Raw genomic sequence first — 17,792 nt, 5'->3', positions numbered from 1 at the left:
GAAAAGGAAGAAAAAGAAAAGGAATTTTATTGCCTAAATATTTGCCTGCCATTTATCTTTTCTTCAATTTATTTTAGGTGAACAATAAACAATTTTTAAAAACAATAAACAGTCATTTATTTCTTTTTCTTGATGTATTGCCCACTCCAGGAAAAGTGTTTAGGGAAGAGAGTATATGCTCAGTAAATGTGGAATGAAATGAATGACAGGGCAAGGAATGGGCTTGAATCCTGGGAGCCTATCTCAGAGACTAGAACTCAAAGATGTCTGGTAATCTTGGTTGAAATCAACTAGTGTAGGGCTGCAGATAACAGATACTCTATAAATGTTTGAGAATTAACTGTTAAGGAGTGACAAAAAAAAAAAAAAAGAATAATGGGCATAAGGAACCAAATGTAATTATTTTTAAAAAATATTTTTGTAGTTGTAGATGCCTTTATTTTATTTGCTTATTTTTATGTGGTGCTAAGGATTGAACCCAATACCTCACATGTGCTAAGCAAGGACTCTGCCACTAAGCTACAGCCTCAGCACCCCCAAATGTAATTCTTGACATAAGTGCCTTGACCACTCAAGATATAGAGCTATATTATAAGGCCTTGCTACTCATTGTGGCCCATGGAAATAGCAACATCATCACCTGGGAGTTTGTTAGGTGTGTAGAATCTCCAGTCCTATCAAATCTGAATCAGAATCAGCAGTGGTTTGTTTGTACTTCAAGTTTGAGAAACTCAATTGTTCCAGATGGACACCTTTTGAAGGTGCACCTTTGACAGACATATTCTGTGAAAGACTGCTTCAGGATGGAGTGCTTTAGAGTTGGGGAGTCAAGTAAAGAGTACTATACATCTGTTGAGGGTAAAAACTTCTCAGAATTACCACAGGCAAGAATTCAAAGTGATGGAGATTCTATCTGGGAAAGTGTTACTGATTGGGCAGCTGGCTGGGGGACTGTAGAATACTCCTATGTTGCTTAATTATTTTAACCATGGTTTATAACACATACACATACCATGTACATACACATACACGCATATATAACTAGGATGGGGCAGAATGGAGGGAGTCTTAGGCAGTGATCTAAAGGCAAAAATCCACAGTGGCCTCTTCTAGATTAAAATCATGGATAATCGTGGAGAGATCTTACATATAATTTCACCAGGCCTGGTGGCAAAATTTTCCAGTTGAAATCCTAGCTGCTTGGAAGGCTGAGGCAGGAAGATCATGAGTTCAAAGCCAGCCTTAGCAACTTATTGAGACCCTAAGCAACTTAGCAAGACCCTGGTTCAAAACAAAATATATGAATTAAATAAAACAAAAATCAAGGAAGGAAAAAAAAACAAAATATAAAAAAGGGCTAGAGATGTGGTTCAGTGGTTAAGCACCCCTGGGTTCAATCCCCATTACCAAAATAATAATAATAATTTACATTAAACATTCATCAATGTAGTTTAGAAATTCAGAGCCATCTGGAGTTCTTTCCTTAGCATCATTTTTCAGAGAAGGAAAACTTGATTTTTGAGGTGGAGGGAGAAGCAAAGTCATCCTTTCTCAGAGAAATATCTCCATCTGCTGGTGTTTCAGGATATGGCTAATGAAGGCTTAAAAAGGCAAGGCAGATTCTACTTGCAGAGACTCACTGTATGTACTTTGAAAACTGCTTCTTCCTTCTCTCCTCTTCTCTTCCTTTCTTGTATTCTGTCTCTTTTTCTTTCTTTCTTTTACTCTGTCTCCCTCTCATGTTCTCTCCTCTAATATTCTTTCTCTTTGTTCATATTACTGATGAAGACTGTGTGTATAGCCACAAGCAACTCGCTTTTTATAAGGCAGACATAACCTTGGACAGTATTTTTTTTTTTTTCCTTACATGGAATTGAACCTGCCTTCTGTAGCTTCCCCCTTTAGTTCCAGTTCCAGGGCCATGCAGAACACAACCAGCTTCTCAAAACCTGAATGTGCTTATGCTTTTCATTTACCTGATCCTCTCCTGCCTCAGCAATTCCTTCCAGCCTTTCAGCTGTTCCTCACAACTAAAATTTGTAGGTCCCTCCTCATCCTGGTCTTCTCTTCTGGACATGCTCCAGTATATCTGGATCCTTTTCACCCTGTGGGGCCCCCACATGGATTAATATGTACTGTAGCTCTGGACTGGGCAGCACAGAACTGAGATGACCCATCACTGCCCTTGTTCTATATGCCATGCTTCTCCATGATGTGTATTTATTCTGTGCATCTATAATTCTCAGTTAACTTATTTGGGGTTACAATAAGCAAAAATTCCTGACTTCACTTCTGCAATTATTTTAACAAAAACAAAGATTCAAAGATTATGACTCACTGAAAATTCAGATGATCATTAGCATTTTTAGCAATTAGCAATAAAGTTGATTTTGTTTGTTTGTTTTGGGGATTTTTTTGGTACCAGGGGCACTTAACCAGTAAGCCACATCCCCAGTCATTTTTTTACAAACAGGGTCTCACTGAGTTGCTTAGGGCCTTGCAAAGCTAGCTTTGAACTCTCGATCCTCCTGCCTCAGTCTCCCAAGCCACTGGGATTACAGGTGTGCACCACTATGCCCAACTCCAGCAATAAAGTTTTTTAAATTAAAAAAGTCTGAGTTTTATATTAAGGACTGTCAAATTTAAACATATTAGATCTAGGCTGGTCAGATATTTTATTTTTTTCCCAGCAATGTTTATTATATATATATTTTAAAATCAAATCAATGCATATTTGATGTAGAATATTAGGAAAATACAGAAAAAAATAATTATAGTAACTCATGATCCCACTCCACCTAAAAGTAACCATTGTTAACATTCTGTTGTATTTATTTCTAGCTTTTCTCTGTGGGTATGTGCATTTATATAATTGACATAACACTGTATTTAATTTGGCATCCATATTTTTTGTAAAATTATTTATCCTGTGATGAATAAAATTTTCTCAAACTTTATGGGGTAGCCTGTTGAATGTTGCTCCAGTGTTTACCTTTCCAGTCCTCTGGTTGAATATTTAGGCTATTGTCAATTGTTTTTCACCATTATGTGCAATATTTCAATGAACATTTTGAGCATAAATTTTTATTTTTTATTTTTATTTTTGGTACTGGGGATTGACCCAGGGGTGCTCTGCCACTGAGTTACATTCCCACATCCCCAGCCCTTTTTATTTTGAGACATGGTCTTGCTAAGTTGCTGAACTGGCATGAACTTGCAGTCCTCCTGCCTCAACCTCTTGAGTTGCACCACATCTGGCAAGCATAAAACTTTGCCTGCCTTTTTGAATGGATTATTTGAATGGTGTGCTGTGATTTTAATTAATGAATGAAAAAGTATGAATATTTTTAAGATTATTAACATACAAATTTCTCTCCAAAAAATTTCAGATCTTTAAAAAAATCCTCACTTTGGAAGATATAATAAAAATACACAACCTGGACTGTGGGTGTTGCTCAGTGGTATAGTGCATGCCTAGCAGGTGCTAGGTTTATGCACGAGTACACACACACACACACACACACACACACACACAAACTGGAAAAAAGTATACTGTAGGGTACATACTAAGTCTCTAGAACTTCTCTTTTTAATTCTATCAGGTCCTTGAGATTGAACCCAGAGTATTCTGCCACTGAGTTACATTCCCAGTCCTTTTTGAGACAGTTTTGCTAAATCACCCAGGCTAGTCTTAAACTTGAGATCCTCCTGCCTCAACCTCTTGAGTATCTGGGATTACAGATATAGGCCAACATGCCAGGTACATTACCTATTCTTGATGAACTAACCCTTTTATCATTTAAATAATCCTTCTTTACTTCTTGTGATAAAACTTGTCCTTAAGTCTATGAGATATGAACATACATATTCACTCCAATTTTCTTATTATTGTGCTTGCATGGTATATCCTTTCCCATATTTTAAAATTTCTAACGTTTTTGTGTCTATATTTAAAATGGGTTTCTTATGAACAACCTCAGTTGGGTCATTTTATTCAGTGTGATCATCTCTGCCTTTTTTTTTTTCTTTTTTTTTTTTTTACTTTCCTTTATAATATATTTTTTATTATTTTTATTTAGCTTTTAATTTTTACAGACAGCATTTTGATTCATCGTACACAAATGGGGTACATCATTTTGTTTCTATGGTTGTACACAATGCAGATTCATACCATTCGTGTAATCATACATGTACATAGGGCAATGATGTCTGTCTCATTCCACCATTTTTCATACCCCACTCCCTCTCATTTTCTTCTACATATTCTAAAGTTCCCCCATTATTCTCTCATTCCCCACCCCAACCCCCATTATATATCATCCTCCACTTATCAGGGAAAACATTCGGCCTTTGGTTTTTTGGGCTTGGCTTATTTCACTTAGCATGACATTCTCCAATTCCATCCATTTATTTGCAAATGCCATAATATTATTCTTCGTTATGGCTGAATAATATTCCATTGTGTATATCCATTTCTTTATCCATTCATCTGTTGAAGGGCATCTAGGTTGGTTCCACAATCTAGCTATTGTGAACTGAGCTGCTATAAACATTGATGTGGCTGTGTTACTGTAGTTTGCTGATTTTAGGTCCTTTGGGTATAAACCAAGGAGTGGGATAACTGGGTCAAAAGGTGGGTCCATTCCAAGTTTTCTTAAGGTTCTCCGTACTGCTTTCCAGAGTGGCTGCACCACTTTGCAACTCGACCAGCAATGTAAAAGTGTGCCTTTTCCCCCACATCCTTGCCAACATCTATTATTGTGTTCTTGATAAAAGACATTCTAATTGGAGTAAGATGAAATCTTGGAGTTGTTTTAATTTGCATTTCTCTAATTACTAGAGATGTTGAACACTTTTTCATATATTTATTAATTGCCCGTGTGTCTTTTTCTGTAAAGTGTCTGTCCAGTTCCTTGGTCCATTTATTGATTGGGTTCTTTGTATTCTTGGTGTAGAGTTTTTTGAGTTCTTTATATATTCTGGAAATTAGGGCTTTATCTGAAGTGCATGTGGAAAAGATTTTCCTCCCACTCTGTAGGCTCTCTCTTCACATTCTTGATTGTATCCTTTGCTGAGAAAAAGCTTTTTAGTTTGAGTCCATCCCATTTGTTGATTCTTGCTTTGATTTCTTGTGCTTTGGGAGTCTTATGAGGAAGTCTGATCCTAATCCAACATGATGAAGATTCGGGCCTACTTTGTCTTCTATTAGGTGTAGGGTCTCTGGTCTAATTTCTATGCTTTTGATCCATTTTTATTTGAGTTTTGTGCAGGGTGAGAGATAGAGGTTTAATTTCATTTTACTGCATATGGATTTCCAGTTTTGCCAGCACCATTTGTTTAACAGGCTATCTTTTCTCCATTGTATGTTTTTGGCTCCTTTGTCTAGTATAAGGTGACTGTATTTATGTGGTTTTGTCTCGGTGTCTTCTACTCTGTACCATTGGTCTGCCTGTCTATTTTGGTGCCAATACCATGCTGTTTTGTTACTATTGCTCTGTAGTATAGTTTAATGTCTGATATTGTGATACCTCCTGTTTTACTTTTTCTATTCAGGATTGTTTTGGCTATTCGAGGTCTCTTGTTCTTCCAGATGAAGTTCATGATCACTTTCTCTATTTCTTTTTTTTAATTTTAATTAAAAATCATAAATTTACATAGGGCAATATTGTTTGATTCATTCTGTTATTTTTTCCCTTCCCCTCCACCCCTCTTTTCCCTCACTTTCTCTATTTCTGTGAGGAATGTCATTAGGATTTTAATTGGAATTGCATTGAATCTGTATAATAAATGAATTCAGCAAAGTAGCAAGATATAAAATCAATACGTGTAAGTCTAATGCATTTCTATTCATAAGTGATGAATCCTCTGAAAGAGAAATTAGGAAAACCACTCCGTTCACAGTAGCCTCAAGGAAAATAAAATACTTTGGAATTAATCTAACAAAAGAGGGGAAAGACCTGTACGATGAAAACTATAGAACATTAAAGAAAGAAATTGAAGAAAACCTTAGAAGATGGAAAGATCTCCCATGTTCTTGGATAGGCAGAATTAACATTGTCAAAATGGCCATTCTACCAGAGGCACTATACAGATTCAATGCAATTCCATGTTTGCCTTTTAATTGGAAGGTTTTTTTTATCATTTATATTTAATGCAATTGTTGACAAGATTAGGTTTAACTCTACTATCATTACTTTTTTGTATTTATTCCGCCCTTTTTGTTCCTTTTTTTCTGCATTCTTTAGGCTTAACTGAATTTTTTTAGTATTGCATTTTATTTCCACTATTGGTTTAATTCACTGGTTGCTCTAGTGGTAAATATGATTTGTCTACTGGGGCTGCTATAACAAAAAACTATAGAGTGTGTGGTTTAAACATTTGATTTCTACAGTTCTAGAGGCTGGGAAGTCCAAGATCAAAGCAGATTTGTTCATGGTGAGGGTCTCCTTCCTGCCTTGGAGATGACTGCCTCCTTATTATATCCTTACATGGGAAAGAAAGATCTGGTGTCTCTCTCTCTCTCTCTCTGGAACAGGGTGTTGAACTCAGGGGCACTTAATCACTGGGCAACATTCCTAGTCATTTTATTTAGAGACAGGGTCTCACTGAGTTGCTTAGTGCCTTGCTGTTGCCCAGGCTTGCTTTGAACTCTTGATTCTCCTGCCTCAGCCTCCAGAGCTGCTAGGATTACAGGTGTGCACCACCACACTGAGTCAAGGTGTCTCTTCTTTTTCCCTTTGTAGTACTGGGGATTTAACCCAGGGCCACTTGACCACTGAGCTACACACCAAGCCCTTTTTTACTTTTGAGACAGAGTCTCACTCAGTTGCCCAGGCTGACCTCAAACTTGCAATCCCCTTTCCTCAATCTCCCAAGTTGCTGGGATCAGAGGTATACACCACTATGCCTATTTCTTCTTATAGGAACAAATACCATCATAAACCCATTCATAATACATATGTTGAAGTCCTACCCTCCAATGTGATGGTACTGATGAGGAGCTGGGGCCTTTGGAAGGTAATTATTCCTAAATAAGGTCATGAGAGTAGAGTGCTCATAATGGCTCTTTTTAGCCTGTTTTGGATTGTATAGTGGAACAAATAATGCTATAATAAATAACTTTATGCATATGTGATTTTATATATATGTATATCTGTATGATAAAATCCTAAAAGTTTAATCACTGAGAATGAAGGTATTTGTATATGCAATTTTAATAGTTGGTAGTAAAAACAACTTTTTCCTCTATCAACTCAGATCCAGTGACTGAAGCCCTATGAATTACCTGAAAAAGATTAATGGGAAAAATTTATTCAATTATGTGAGAACACACAATGAAGGGGCTCCCCAAACAGCTGAAGTTAATAATTTATACCCCATCTTAATAAGGAGATTCAGGAATGTAAACAGAAGGAAACTAATCAGAAAACAAGGAAATTATAGACATATTTATTTGCAGTACTGAACCCATGAGCCATCTACCACTGAGCTACACCCCCACATCCCCAGCCCTTTTAAAAATTTGTGATAGGGTCTCGCTAACTTGCTCAGACTGGCATCAAACTTGTTGGCCTGGAACTTGCAATCTCCCTGCCTCAGTCCTAAGTAGCTTAAATTACACATGTACAGCAGCATCCACAGTTCTTTTCTTTTCTTTTTTTTTTTTCCTCCAATAGAACTCTGGTGAACAGCCACTGATGTATTTTTCCAAATTTGTGTATTTCAATAGGTATATTTGCAGAAAGAAATTGCCAATTAGAAGGTAATAAGTTCATATTTTTTTAAAAACAAAATCGGTACTAGGGATTGAATCTGGGGTAGGGGTGGGGGGCTCTACTACTGAGTTACATCCCCAACCGTTTTTACTTATTTATTTTGAGTCAGGATTTCACCAAGTTGCCCAGGCTGGCCTCCAACTTGTAGCCTCCTGCCTCAGCCTCTGAAGTTGCTGGTATTAGAAGCACGTGCCACAGCGCCCGGTGTAAATTTCCATGGAGACTACCAGATTATCTTCAAAGAGAGCATCGGTGATACCCCCATCAGCAATATGGGAGAATGCCCATTGACAAATCATTTTTAACTTTTGCCATTCTGTAAATTTGAGATAGTATCTAGGTCATAGAATCATAAGGCCCACATGCTTAAGGATCTCCGATACTGCCTGGCTTATTGTCAATATCCCATATTATCTATTTACCCAATATGGTGTAGGATATATGAGTACGAACTATAAAATGTCTGGGAACCTTAACAGAATTGACCATCACACTTTATTAAGGCCTTAAAGAAATAAACCCAAAGGACCCTTCCAACCGGTAACGTCTGAAGGATGGTATCAGTTGAAATGATATGTGTGTGTTAAGTACAGACGAAATCAGGGAGTTTCAACTTTGACAAGTTCCCGCATCCACGCCCCACCCACCAACCGCAAAGAACTCAGGGGCTTTCGCAAGCCTGCCTTCGCCTCCAGGACCACGCAGAGCTCCCGGAAGGTTCCCGCGCAAGGCACCTAGGGCTTTCTTCTTCATCTTCCCCGGGGAAAGGTCTTCTTCCCGTGTCGCAGTGCCGGGCACCGTGGCGGGGCCGCGGCGACCCACCTGGGTCAGGCTTCGCGCTGTCCATCCAGCTTGCACCCGGGACCCGGCACCCCCTGCCCACTCCGAGCTTGCTCGTTTCTGACCTTGCGGCCCTTCCACGTCTGTGACTTCGTTGGGCAAGCTTAGCGCTTCCAATTTTGTTGTGGGGTGGCGAGTATAAACTTGGTTCTGGAGATTACAGGCTTGCACGATCTGCAGCACCGAATGCACAGGCAAGACTCGAACTCAGGAGTCCGGACCCGCCTGCCAGGGCTGTACCCGGGCAACCGTTTCAGGACGAGCCGCCAACCCTTGAGTGGACGTGGGACGGAGTTCTACCTAATCGTTATCAGATGAAAGGCATTTTGCCGGAGCGGGTGGTACCGGGGATTGAACTCAGGGACATTCAACCACTGAGACATATCCCCAGCCCTATTTTGTATTTTATTTAGACAGGGGCTCACTGAGTTGTTTACGCTTCGCCATTTCTGAGGCTGGTTTTGAACTTGCGATCCTCCTGCCTCAGCCTCCCGAGCCGCTGGGATTATAGACGTGCGCCACCACGCCCGGCGAAAGGCATTTTCAGCTTTTTATATATGGATTTTGGCTTAACCTAAACAGCTTCTTGGGATTTCATTTTATCTTTTCCGACCACTACGTGCCGGGAACAATTTCCCAGTGGGTTCGTGGATTCCGCTAAGCGAACTCACTTCAAAGAAGGAGCCCCAGGAAGCAGAAGGGCCCGCGGCGCGAGGGTGGGAAAACTGTTCAAGACCAGTCAGCGGCGGGACGCACTACCCTACAGGCCCGCCTTCCGGAGCGCTCAGACCTCAGGCAGTGGTGATTGTGATTGGCAGAATTAGGCGGAAAACCCGCTTGTCTCAAACACAACGGATTTTGATTGGCTGTGGCACTCAGTCTCTTTTCTATAGTCCAAACCTGGAGTCGCTTAGTGGTAAATCCCGCCTTAGAGGCGTTTGATAACAGTTTTAAGGCAAACGGTGATTGGCCAGAGCGCTCACGGATTCGGTCGGTAGTAAACACAGCCGGGCTCTTGGGACTGTGGATTGGTCAGTTTTTCAGGGGGCCGAGTGAATTCCTCCGGGTTCCGCGCGAGACTGGCTGCACTCCACCCCGGCTCCGCCCTTCCCTTTGATGATTGGTTGCATCCCGGTCGTAGGGGAGGAGGAATGGAGTGGGTAAGGAGATCTTGCATTGCGTCACTTCCGTTTACTGTCGGCCGCCGCCGCCGTGTTCACAGAGAGACGCGGCTAACCGGCTGAGGGAGCTGAGGGAACGAAAGGAGGGGTGGGTGGGGGGCGGGCGGAAGGGAGAGGAAGTCCCACCACGGAGACGCCAGTCTGGACGTTCCCGCCTCCTCCCACACTATCGGGTCGGATCGGAGAAGGGTCACCGCCTCCTCCAGCGGGGAGAAGGGGGGCGGAGCCCGGCTCAGGTGAGGCGACCCTGTCAGCAAGTGTGGTGATGGCGCGAGCGCGGCACCCATAGACGGTTGAGCACCAGGGGCGCGCCAAGGCGTCAGGGAGCGGGCGGACGCGTGCTGGTGTCCCCGGCCTGTCCCGCCTGTCTTTCCGAGGGGTATTGTTACCCTTCGGATCAGAGAGGCAAGGCGGATGGGAGGCGGGTTCTTCTGCGCAGGCGTCCCCAGTGTCCCGACGCCAGGCTGTCTGCTTGCGGGGTGGGGCGGGGGCTCATTACCCTGCGAATCTCCGGACCGAGACGTAGCCTAAGAGGATGGAGTGGGACAGTCCTCCCGACCTGCAGCTTGGCGAAGTGAACAGAGAATCTGCTGCCCTGCGGGAGGAAGTCGGGTGGCGCTCTTGTCCCCAGCCTGTGTCTTCTTGAGCGATGAGGTTTCTTTTCATCAGAACAAGGACACGGGCGATCTGGATTCGGGATCCGGCGGCTGGCTCGAGGGGTGGAGTCAGTATTTTGGAATGTCCAAACTTGTTAGGAGAGGACTAAAGTGTTTATTAGGCTTTTATTGGATGTCCACTACTTCAGGGTTTTGTGTAATAAGCTATGGGAAATGAGGTGGTTAAGATACAGTCATCCCATCTTCTCCCTGTTTGGAAAACAGATTTGTACAGAGATACAATATAAAAGTGATTGGAGGATGGATTTTGACGGTTAGGTTTTTTCCTTCTAAAATGACCCTTTACTGTTATCGATCTGTCTTCTGGCATAGTAAAGAGTACTGTAGAAGCTAATTCCTACATCGAAGACAAATTTTAAATACTTAATTTGGAGGAAGGATTTTAGGTACAGACAGTTAAGAGTTTGATTACTAAGTAGTGTACTCTGGTTCTGACTAATTTGAATTAATAGAAGAAACTTCACCTTCAAGAATTGAGAAAAATGTTTCTAAAATGTATGTGTGTGTGTGTGTTTTTGAGTTGTGGCACATAGAAGATGTTAAATACATTGGACCTTTCTTTAGAGGTTGGAGAGAATACTGATACAGGTTTTGGAGATCAAGAAAAGGTTCTTGTTCCCGGGTGTTGAAGATTAAACATCTGAGAAACGCCGAGGCAAGTGTAGAAAGCAAGTTTTATTTAAGAAAAGGGATAGCAACAGACTTCTAAGAGAAGGGGCCTCAGAACTGGGTGTCCATGGGAGTGGTTGTGTCTTGCTCTTTTATAGATCCCAGAATCTTTTAATCATTGCCTTCTCTTTCTTCTTGGAGTAGCCTAAGGGTAGGAAGAAACTGGAGCACTGAGGTTATTCTAGCAACCCATTGTGCTGGAGAATGTAATCCCAGAGGTTAACTGCCAGCAACCCTGGTATTTTCTTTGATAACCATCCCTCATCCTCTCACTGGATCATTTATTACCCACACTGACTACCTAACCTGGGCCCCCAGCCTCAGTTTGAGGAATGTGACATATCCTGTCCACTCAGGCCAGGCAGGGCTACAGGCAGATTGCTTTTTGGTGAAGAAAGCATGTGGGGGGTCAGCATATTGGCCTATTTTATAGAATTATTCTCTTCACCTTGTGTTCCCACCATTCTTATCTATCTGTCCCCTTATAAAACTGTCCTTAGTTATCTTTGGTGGTTTATTGTCCTTCATGTGATGTGCTTTAGGTCATCCTAAAAGGTGGGCTGGAAGCCTCATTGGTTTTTGGAGCATTTGCTTTTCATTTGCTAAAGTTTTCTGATTTCCGTGGTGAAGATGTTTGGCTGTAAGCTAAAAAGTTGGAGGGGAAAAGTTCAGATGGGAAAAGGAAAAAGAATTTTTAAAGAAAGGCCCCTTGAGCCTAAGGAATGCCTTCCACTATTTGCTTTAACCCTTCTGGAAATCTCAGCAAACTTGGGAAGACTGACCTGGCCACCACAGCCAGCTTGGTGTCTTGCCAGGTAAGATTAATGGGTTGAGAATCTGTTTTAGGTCCTAGATTTTTCTGAATAACAGATCCAGGACTTTGAAAATTCTGAAATCAATTTGTTTTCTAGAGATTTCCCTTTTTTCTCCTAAAAGTTGTGTCAAAACCTAACTTTTGGTTATCTGGAGATTCTGGCAAGCACATCATTTGGTTAATTGATGTGTCTAGTGAATTCTATAAGTAATGAGATTTGGAATAAAAGCATTTTATAGTGGAGTATTTTTCTAAGTTTAGGATCAGTGCTCTCAAAATGTGGAAGTATTTTTTAAAAATCACTTGGATGGCAAAATGTATGTAAATGTTTTAGTTTTAAATTACTTAGCATTAATTATATCATATTAGAGATTTAAAAATATCTTGCATTCAGTGAAAGTGACAAAACTTGCTGTTGTACTGACACAGAATCTTGAATCTGTTTCATATTCCCACTGGAAAGGGGGAAAAAAGAACCCAAGGTATTGATTCCATATTAGCTTTCAACTTTTTAAATGTAAATTAATTGTAAATATTTTACTTCTCTGTTAGTTTTGAGCATATTATTTTTTATTGCACTGTATTTAGCATTTCTCAAATATGGATGTTGTCCGCTAGAGCCAGTTTTTGTTGGGGGGTGGGCTGGAATATAACACTATACTCTACCTTTTGTCTTAAGTATGAAGTGAATTCTTATATACTAAAAGACCAGCTGCTTTCCTTTGCTTTTTTTTTGGGGGGGGGCACGGTGTGGAGTGTACTGAGCAGTGCTCTACTACGGAGCTACATCCCAAACCCTTTTTTCTTTTTTTCTTTTTTTTTTTTTTAATTGTTTGTTTATTTTTATGTGGTGCTGAGAATCGAACCCAGTGCCTCACACATACTAGGCAAGCACTGTACCACTGAACCACAACCCCAGTCCATACCAAACCCTTCCTTCCTTCATTCCTTTCTTTCTTATTTGAAACAAGGTCTCACTAACTTGCCCAGGCTGGCCTCAAACCTGTGAACTTCTGCCTCAGCCTCCTGAGGCAGTAGCTGGCATTACAGGTGTATGTTGTTGCCCCTGGCTATTTCTTATATTTGAAACAATTAGGATGAATTACTCCCTCTTTTTTTCCTGCACATAATATTGTTAACATGATGTAATTGATTTTTCAGTATTCTTCATTTATCAGTTATAGTTTAAAATCCCCTCAAGTCATCTTCCTCTAAAAATACAAGGCTTTTACCTTTGTAGTTCTGTTTTAGTCTCTGTTATGAAGGGAATATGAGGAAGGAGGAAGGGAAAAAAAAAAAAAAAAACACTGTTTGGGGGCTGAGTTGTGACGGGAATCCAGAAATGCTATAAAAATCTAAACACAGGTAGTCACATATATTGTATTTTATTTTGAATAGATGGTCCAAAAGCAACCTAGCTGGTCAAGTGTCACTTACTACACACTACTGATTTTTTTTTTTTTTAACTTGTAAATGGACACAGTACCTTCATTTTATTTATTTATTTTTATGTGATGCTGAGGATCGAACCGAGTGCTTCACACCAGCCAGGCAAGCACTACCACTGAGCCACAACCCCAGCCCAACACTATTGATTTGATAAATGATTCAGAATTGAAAGGATATACTGCTTTTGAAAATTAAACTTGGTTAAAAAAAAAAAAGATTAAATTTGTTTTTTTATCTTTTCTACTAGTAAGGCACCAGTGATAACTGTCTCCAATGCTGTGGCATGGTTTGTTTCTTAATAAAAATGTAGTTGTTTGTTTTTTTATGTTAAGAAATAAGTTTCTAGCTAGGCTTGGTGGCATATGCCTGTAATCCCAGCCATTCAGGAGACTGAGGCAGGAGGGTCATGGTTTCAAAGCCAGCCTCACCAATAGTGTGTCAGTAGGCAACCCAGTGACAGCCTTTCTCTAAATAAAATACAAAAAAGGGCTGGGGATGTGGCTCAGTGGCCAGGTTTCCCTGAGTTCAGTCCCCAGTACCCACCCACCCACCCACCCAAAAAAGGAAAAAGAAGTAAGTTTTTTGATCTGTCAGGGGCAAAAGGCAATGAACACTATTTTGTTTAATTGCTGAAAGGGTTTTAAGAGGTGGAATTGGAAGGGTGGCAGGAAATATTTTCTAAGTAAGGGAAAAATATATTTAGATTTCTCAAACAGATACTAAAATATAGTCTTAGGGACTGCGGTTGTAGCTCAATGGTAGAGTACTTGCCTAGCACATACAAGGCTCTGGGTTTGATCCTCAGCACCACATAAAAAATACATAAAATAAAGGTATTGTGTCCATCTACAATTAAAAAAAATTTTAAAGTATAGTCTTAGACTTAATATGCAGCTGAAAGGAGCCATTAATGGTGGGTTTCTGCAGACTCTTTGTGGGTTTGTTTTTTTTGTTTGTTTTTCTCTCTTTTTTGGGGGGTGGGGTGGGGGGGAATTGAACCCAGGGGCGCTTAACCACTGAGCCAGATCTCCAGTCCTTTTTATTTTTTATTTTGAAATAGGGTCTTACTAAATTCCTGAGGGCCAATATTGAACTTGTGATCCTCCTGCTTCAGCCTCCTGAGTTGCAGGAATTACAGGCATGTGCCGCTGCACCTGGCTGTTTTTTGTTTTTCTTGAAGTGCTGGGGTGGGACCTAGGACCTCAAGCATGATAGGCAAGTGTGCTGCCATTGAGCTGTACCACCAGCCCCACATAGACTTTTGGATACCTTTGTGAAGATTGTATAATCTAGCATTTAAACTAGCTAAGATGTCCTTTTATCTAAATAGCTAGTTCATTATTTAAAAGTTTTGGAAAATATAGTAGCCAAGAAGGGAAATTTCTAGGTAGTTACAAGTGCAGGTATAAACTTATAAATAGGATAAAGTGGTGAAATTTGCCTTAAATTGTTTTGAAGTTTAAATGTAGTGTTTTCCCACTGTCCTATAACTGCCTGCCATGGGTATGCTGGTCTTTCAGGCAGCACTCCATGGTGGACCAAGATTTTTCTCTTTCTTTTTTTTTTCTTTTTTCAGAGAACTCCATCTACTTTATTGTTACATAGGCAGGCTTATATTGTCAAGCAGTTGCTGGACAGAATTTGTCTGAGAGTTGTATGACCCAGTGGGCTTACAACATGTACAGGGATCATAACCAATGGGCTAAAAGGGAGATTTTCCTCTTTTAACAGGTGACCCTGCTGCCAGGAAGGTTTTCTGTTGCCCTCTCCTTCTCCCTAAAGATCTGATGGCTGATTTTTGTTGACACCAGCCTGGTAAAATGCAAGGTTGGAGAGGAACCAATGGCAAGGGGCAGTGAGGGGGGGGGGGGGGGGAAGACAGAGCTTATCCTGCATCCTCCTTACCTTCCAAACTGAGGTCTGTTAGCACAGGAACTTCCACAGTTAAACCAGTAACAGGTTGAAAGAATACTTTGTGAGTAATCCACACAACACAAGTGAATTACACTTAGTGAATTTTTCCTGTATTTTTGAATAATGAGGTTCCACATACATGATTTTTCCATGTATATGAAACTTACATCAGTGGTTTTCAAACTTCTTTGGCCTTGGAATTCCTTTATACATTTAAAAAGTATAGATGACTCCAATGAGCTTTTTTGTGAATTGTAGTTATCAGTATTTAACATATTAAAAATCAAATTGAGAAAAAAACTTGTGATCATTAAAAGTAACAAACCCGTTATATGTGAATATAAATAACATTTTAATGAAAAAACTAGTAAAGCAAATAGCATTTTTAAAATTTATAAGTTATAGATTTATAGAAATATTGTGAAGATAGTGCAGTTTCCCCTATACCCACACCCAGTTTCCCTATTTTTAACATATTACATTACTGTGGTACATTTGTTATAAATAGATGTTATTGATACATTATTGCTAACTGAAGTCCATTCTTTATTCAAATTTCCCTAGTTTTTACCTAGTATCTTTTTTCTCTTCTAGGACCTCCTCAAGGATGATATGTTGTTACTTAGTCATCTTGTCTCATTAAGCTTTGCTTGATGGTGATAGTATCTGTTTACTTTCTTTTTTTATGTGTGTGTTGTCCTGGGAATTGAACCCAGGGGTGCTCTGCCACTGGGCTACATTCCCAGCCCCTTTCCTTTCTTGAGGCTGGCCTTGAACTTGTGATCTTTCTGCCTCAGCCTCCCAAGTTGCTGGGATTATACGATGGCATTTTCCTCATTTTTTATTACTTGGATAAAATATTGGACAAGTATTTGTTAGACTGTTCTTCAGTTGGGATTTGTCTGATGATTTTCTTATGAATAGACTGGGGTTATGGTGTTATGTTTTTTAGTGGGGAGTGGAGAATATAAAGGTACAGTATCATTATCATCATGTGATGCATACTATCAACATACCTTACTTATAATCTTGTTCACCTGGCTAAGATACTGTTTGTCAGATTCTGTACACTAAAGTTTGTTTCCTTCTCTTTCCATGCTGTACTCGAGAAGCAAGTCACTATGCATAGGCCACACTTGAGTGGAGATATACTCTACCTCTTGGAAGCAGAGAATCTATATAAAACATTTGGAATTCTTCTGCATGGGAGATTTGTCTCCTTTTCATGCACTTATATATTTAATCAATATTTATTTATATCAGAATGAACCCATGGATCTTTATTTTATTATCTGGATCATAATTCAGTACTGTTTCATTTATTTATTTTTGGCCATTTGGGGGTCTTTCTCCTGTTGGCTCCTCTGTCCCTTTCACATATTCCCATTCTCTTGTTTGTTTGCTTTTAAGAACTTTCTTACTTTCAGGCACTATAAGATGCTCTAGGCTTATTTTGTATATTTCCTGCCCATTCTTACCATCACCCATTTTTCAAAAAATATTTTTAGTTGTAGATGGATACAATAACTATCTTTATGTGGTGCTGAGGATTGAACCCAGTGCCTCACACATGCTAGGAAAGTGCTTCACCACTGAACTACAACCCCAGCCCCATCAGCCATTTCTCCAAGGACCCCTGACTTTTTTTTATAAGATAGTATTTGAAACAAAGGACTGGACACTGGGAATGCTCTGAGTGGTGTTATTTTTTTACAAATCATTTTAATGTCTAGCTTAATAGAAGACCTCTGGGTTCTCATACCTGCTCCTGCAGTTACTTTATATTAATATAATCTTTTGATTAAAGCATACCAAGAACAAACACAGTACCTGTCACAAACGCAGGTACTTGAAAAACGGAGGAGTATTATAATTCCTTTTTTAGATAAGTTTGGATGTTGTTTGGAATAAACTGCACAAGTGGTATTTTATTTTTTTGGTGGGGGGAAGCGGGTGTCAGGGATTGAACCCAGGGATGCTTAACCACTGAACTATAGCCCCAACCCTTTTTTATTTTTTATTTTGATACAGGGTCTCATCAAGTTATGTAGGGCCCCACCAAGTTGCTGAGATTGGCTTTGAACTCATGATCCTCCTGCCTCACCCTTCTCAGCCTGTGGGAATAGAGATGTTCACCAATAAGCCTAGCTCCACAAGTGGTATTTTCTTAAGTGCTTACTTGCAATGTAGAATCTAAAACCATATCTATGAACTTTCATATTGATTTTTTCTTTTTTGGTACTTGGGATTGAGTCAAGGGGCACTTTACCACAAGCTACATACCCTGAGCTACACCCCCTTTTTCACTTTTTATTTTGAGACAGGATCTTGCTAAATTGCTTAGAGTCTTGCTAAGTTGCTGCAGCTGGCCTTGAATTTAGGGTCCTCCTGCCTCATTGGGATTATAGGCATGTACCACTATGTACCACCACACCTGGCTCATATTGTTATAGTAAAATACATTAATGTCTCA

The 17,792-nt window shown here is 40.1% G+C and overlaps 1 protein-coding gene across 2 annotated transcripts in view; it reads left to right on the top strand.

Annotated features, from left to right (window-relative positions):
- Window positions 1–9,442: 9,442 nt before the first annotated feature.
- ZBTB5 (zinc finger and BTB domain containing 5) overlaps window positions 9,443–17,792 on the top strand; it is a 30,127-nt gene continuing 21,777 nt past the window's right edge. Inside the window, exon 1 of one of the 2 annotated variants that reach the window (XM_079113530.1) lies at window positions 9,443–10,032. The gene's annotated coding sequence lies outside the window, so the exon portion shown is untranslated. The remainder of the gene's footprint in view (window positions 10,033–17,792) is intronic. The other variant, XM_079113529.1, reaches the window with a different exon arrangement.

Source organism: Sciurus vulgaris, assembly GCF_902686455.1.
Source record: "Sciurus vulgaris genome assembly, chromosome: 15".
NCBI lineage: Eukaryota > Metazoa > Chordata > Mammalia > Rodentia > Sciuridae > Sciurus > Sciurus vulgaris.
The sequence above is the reverse complement of the archived record's forward strand: the minus strand, read 5'-3'. Positions and strand labels throughout refer to the sequence as shown.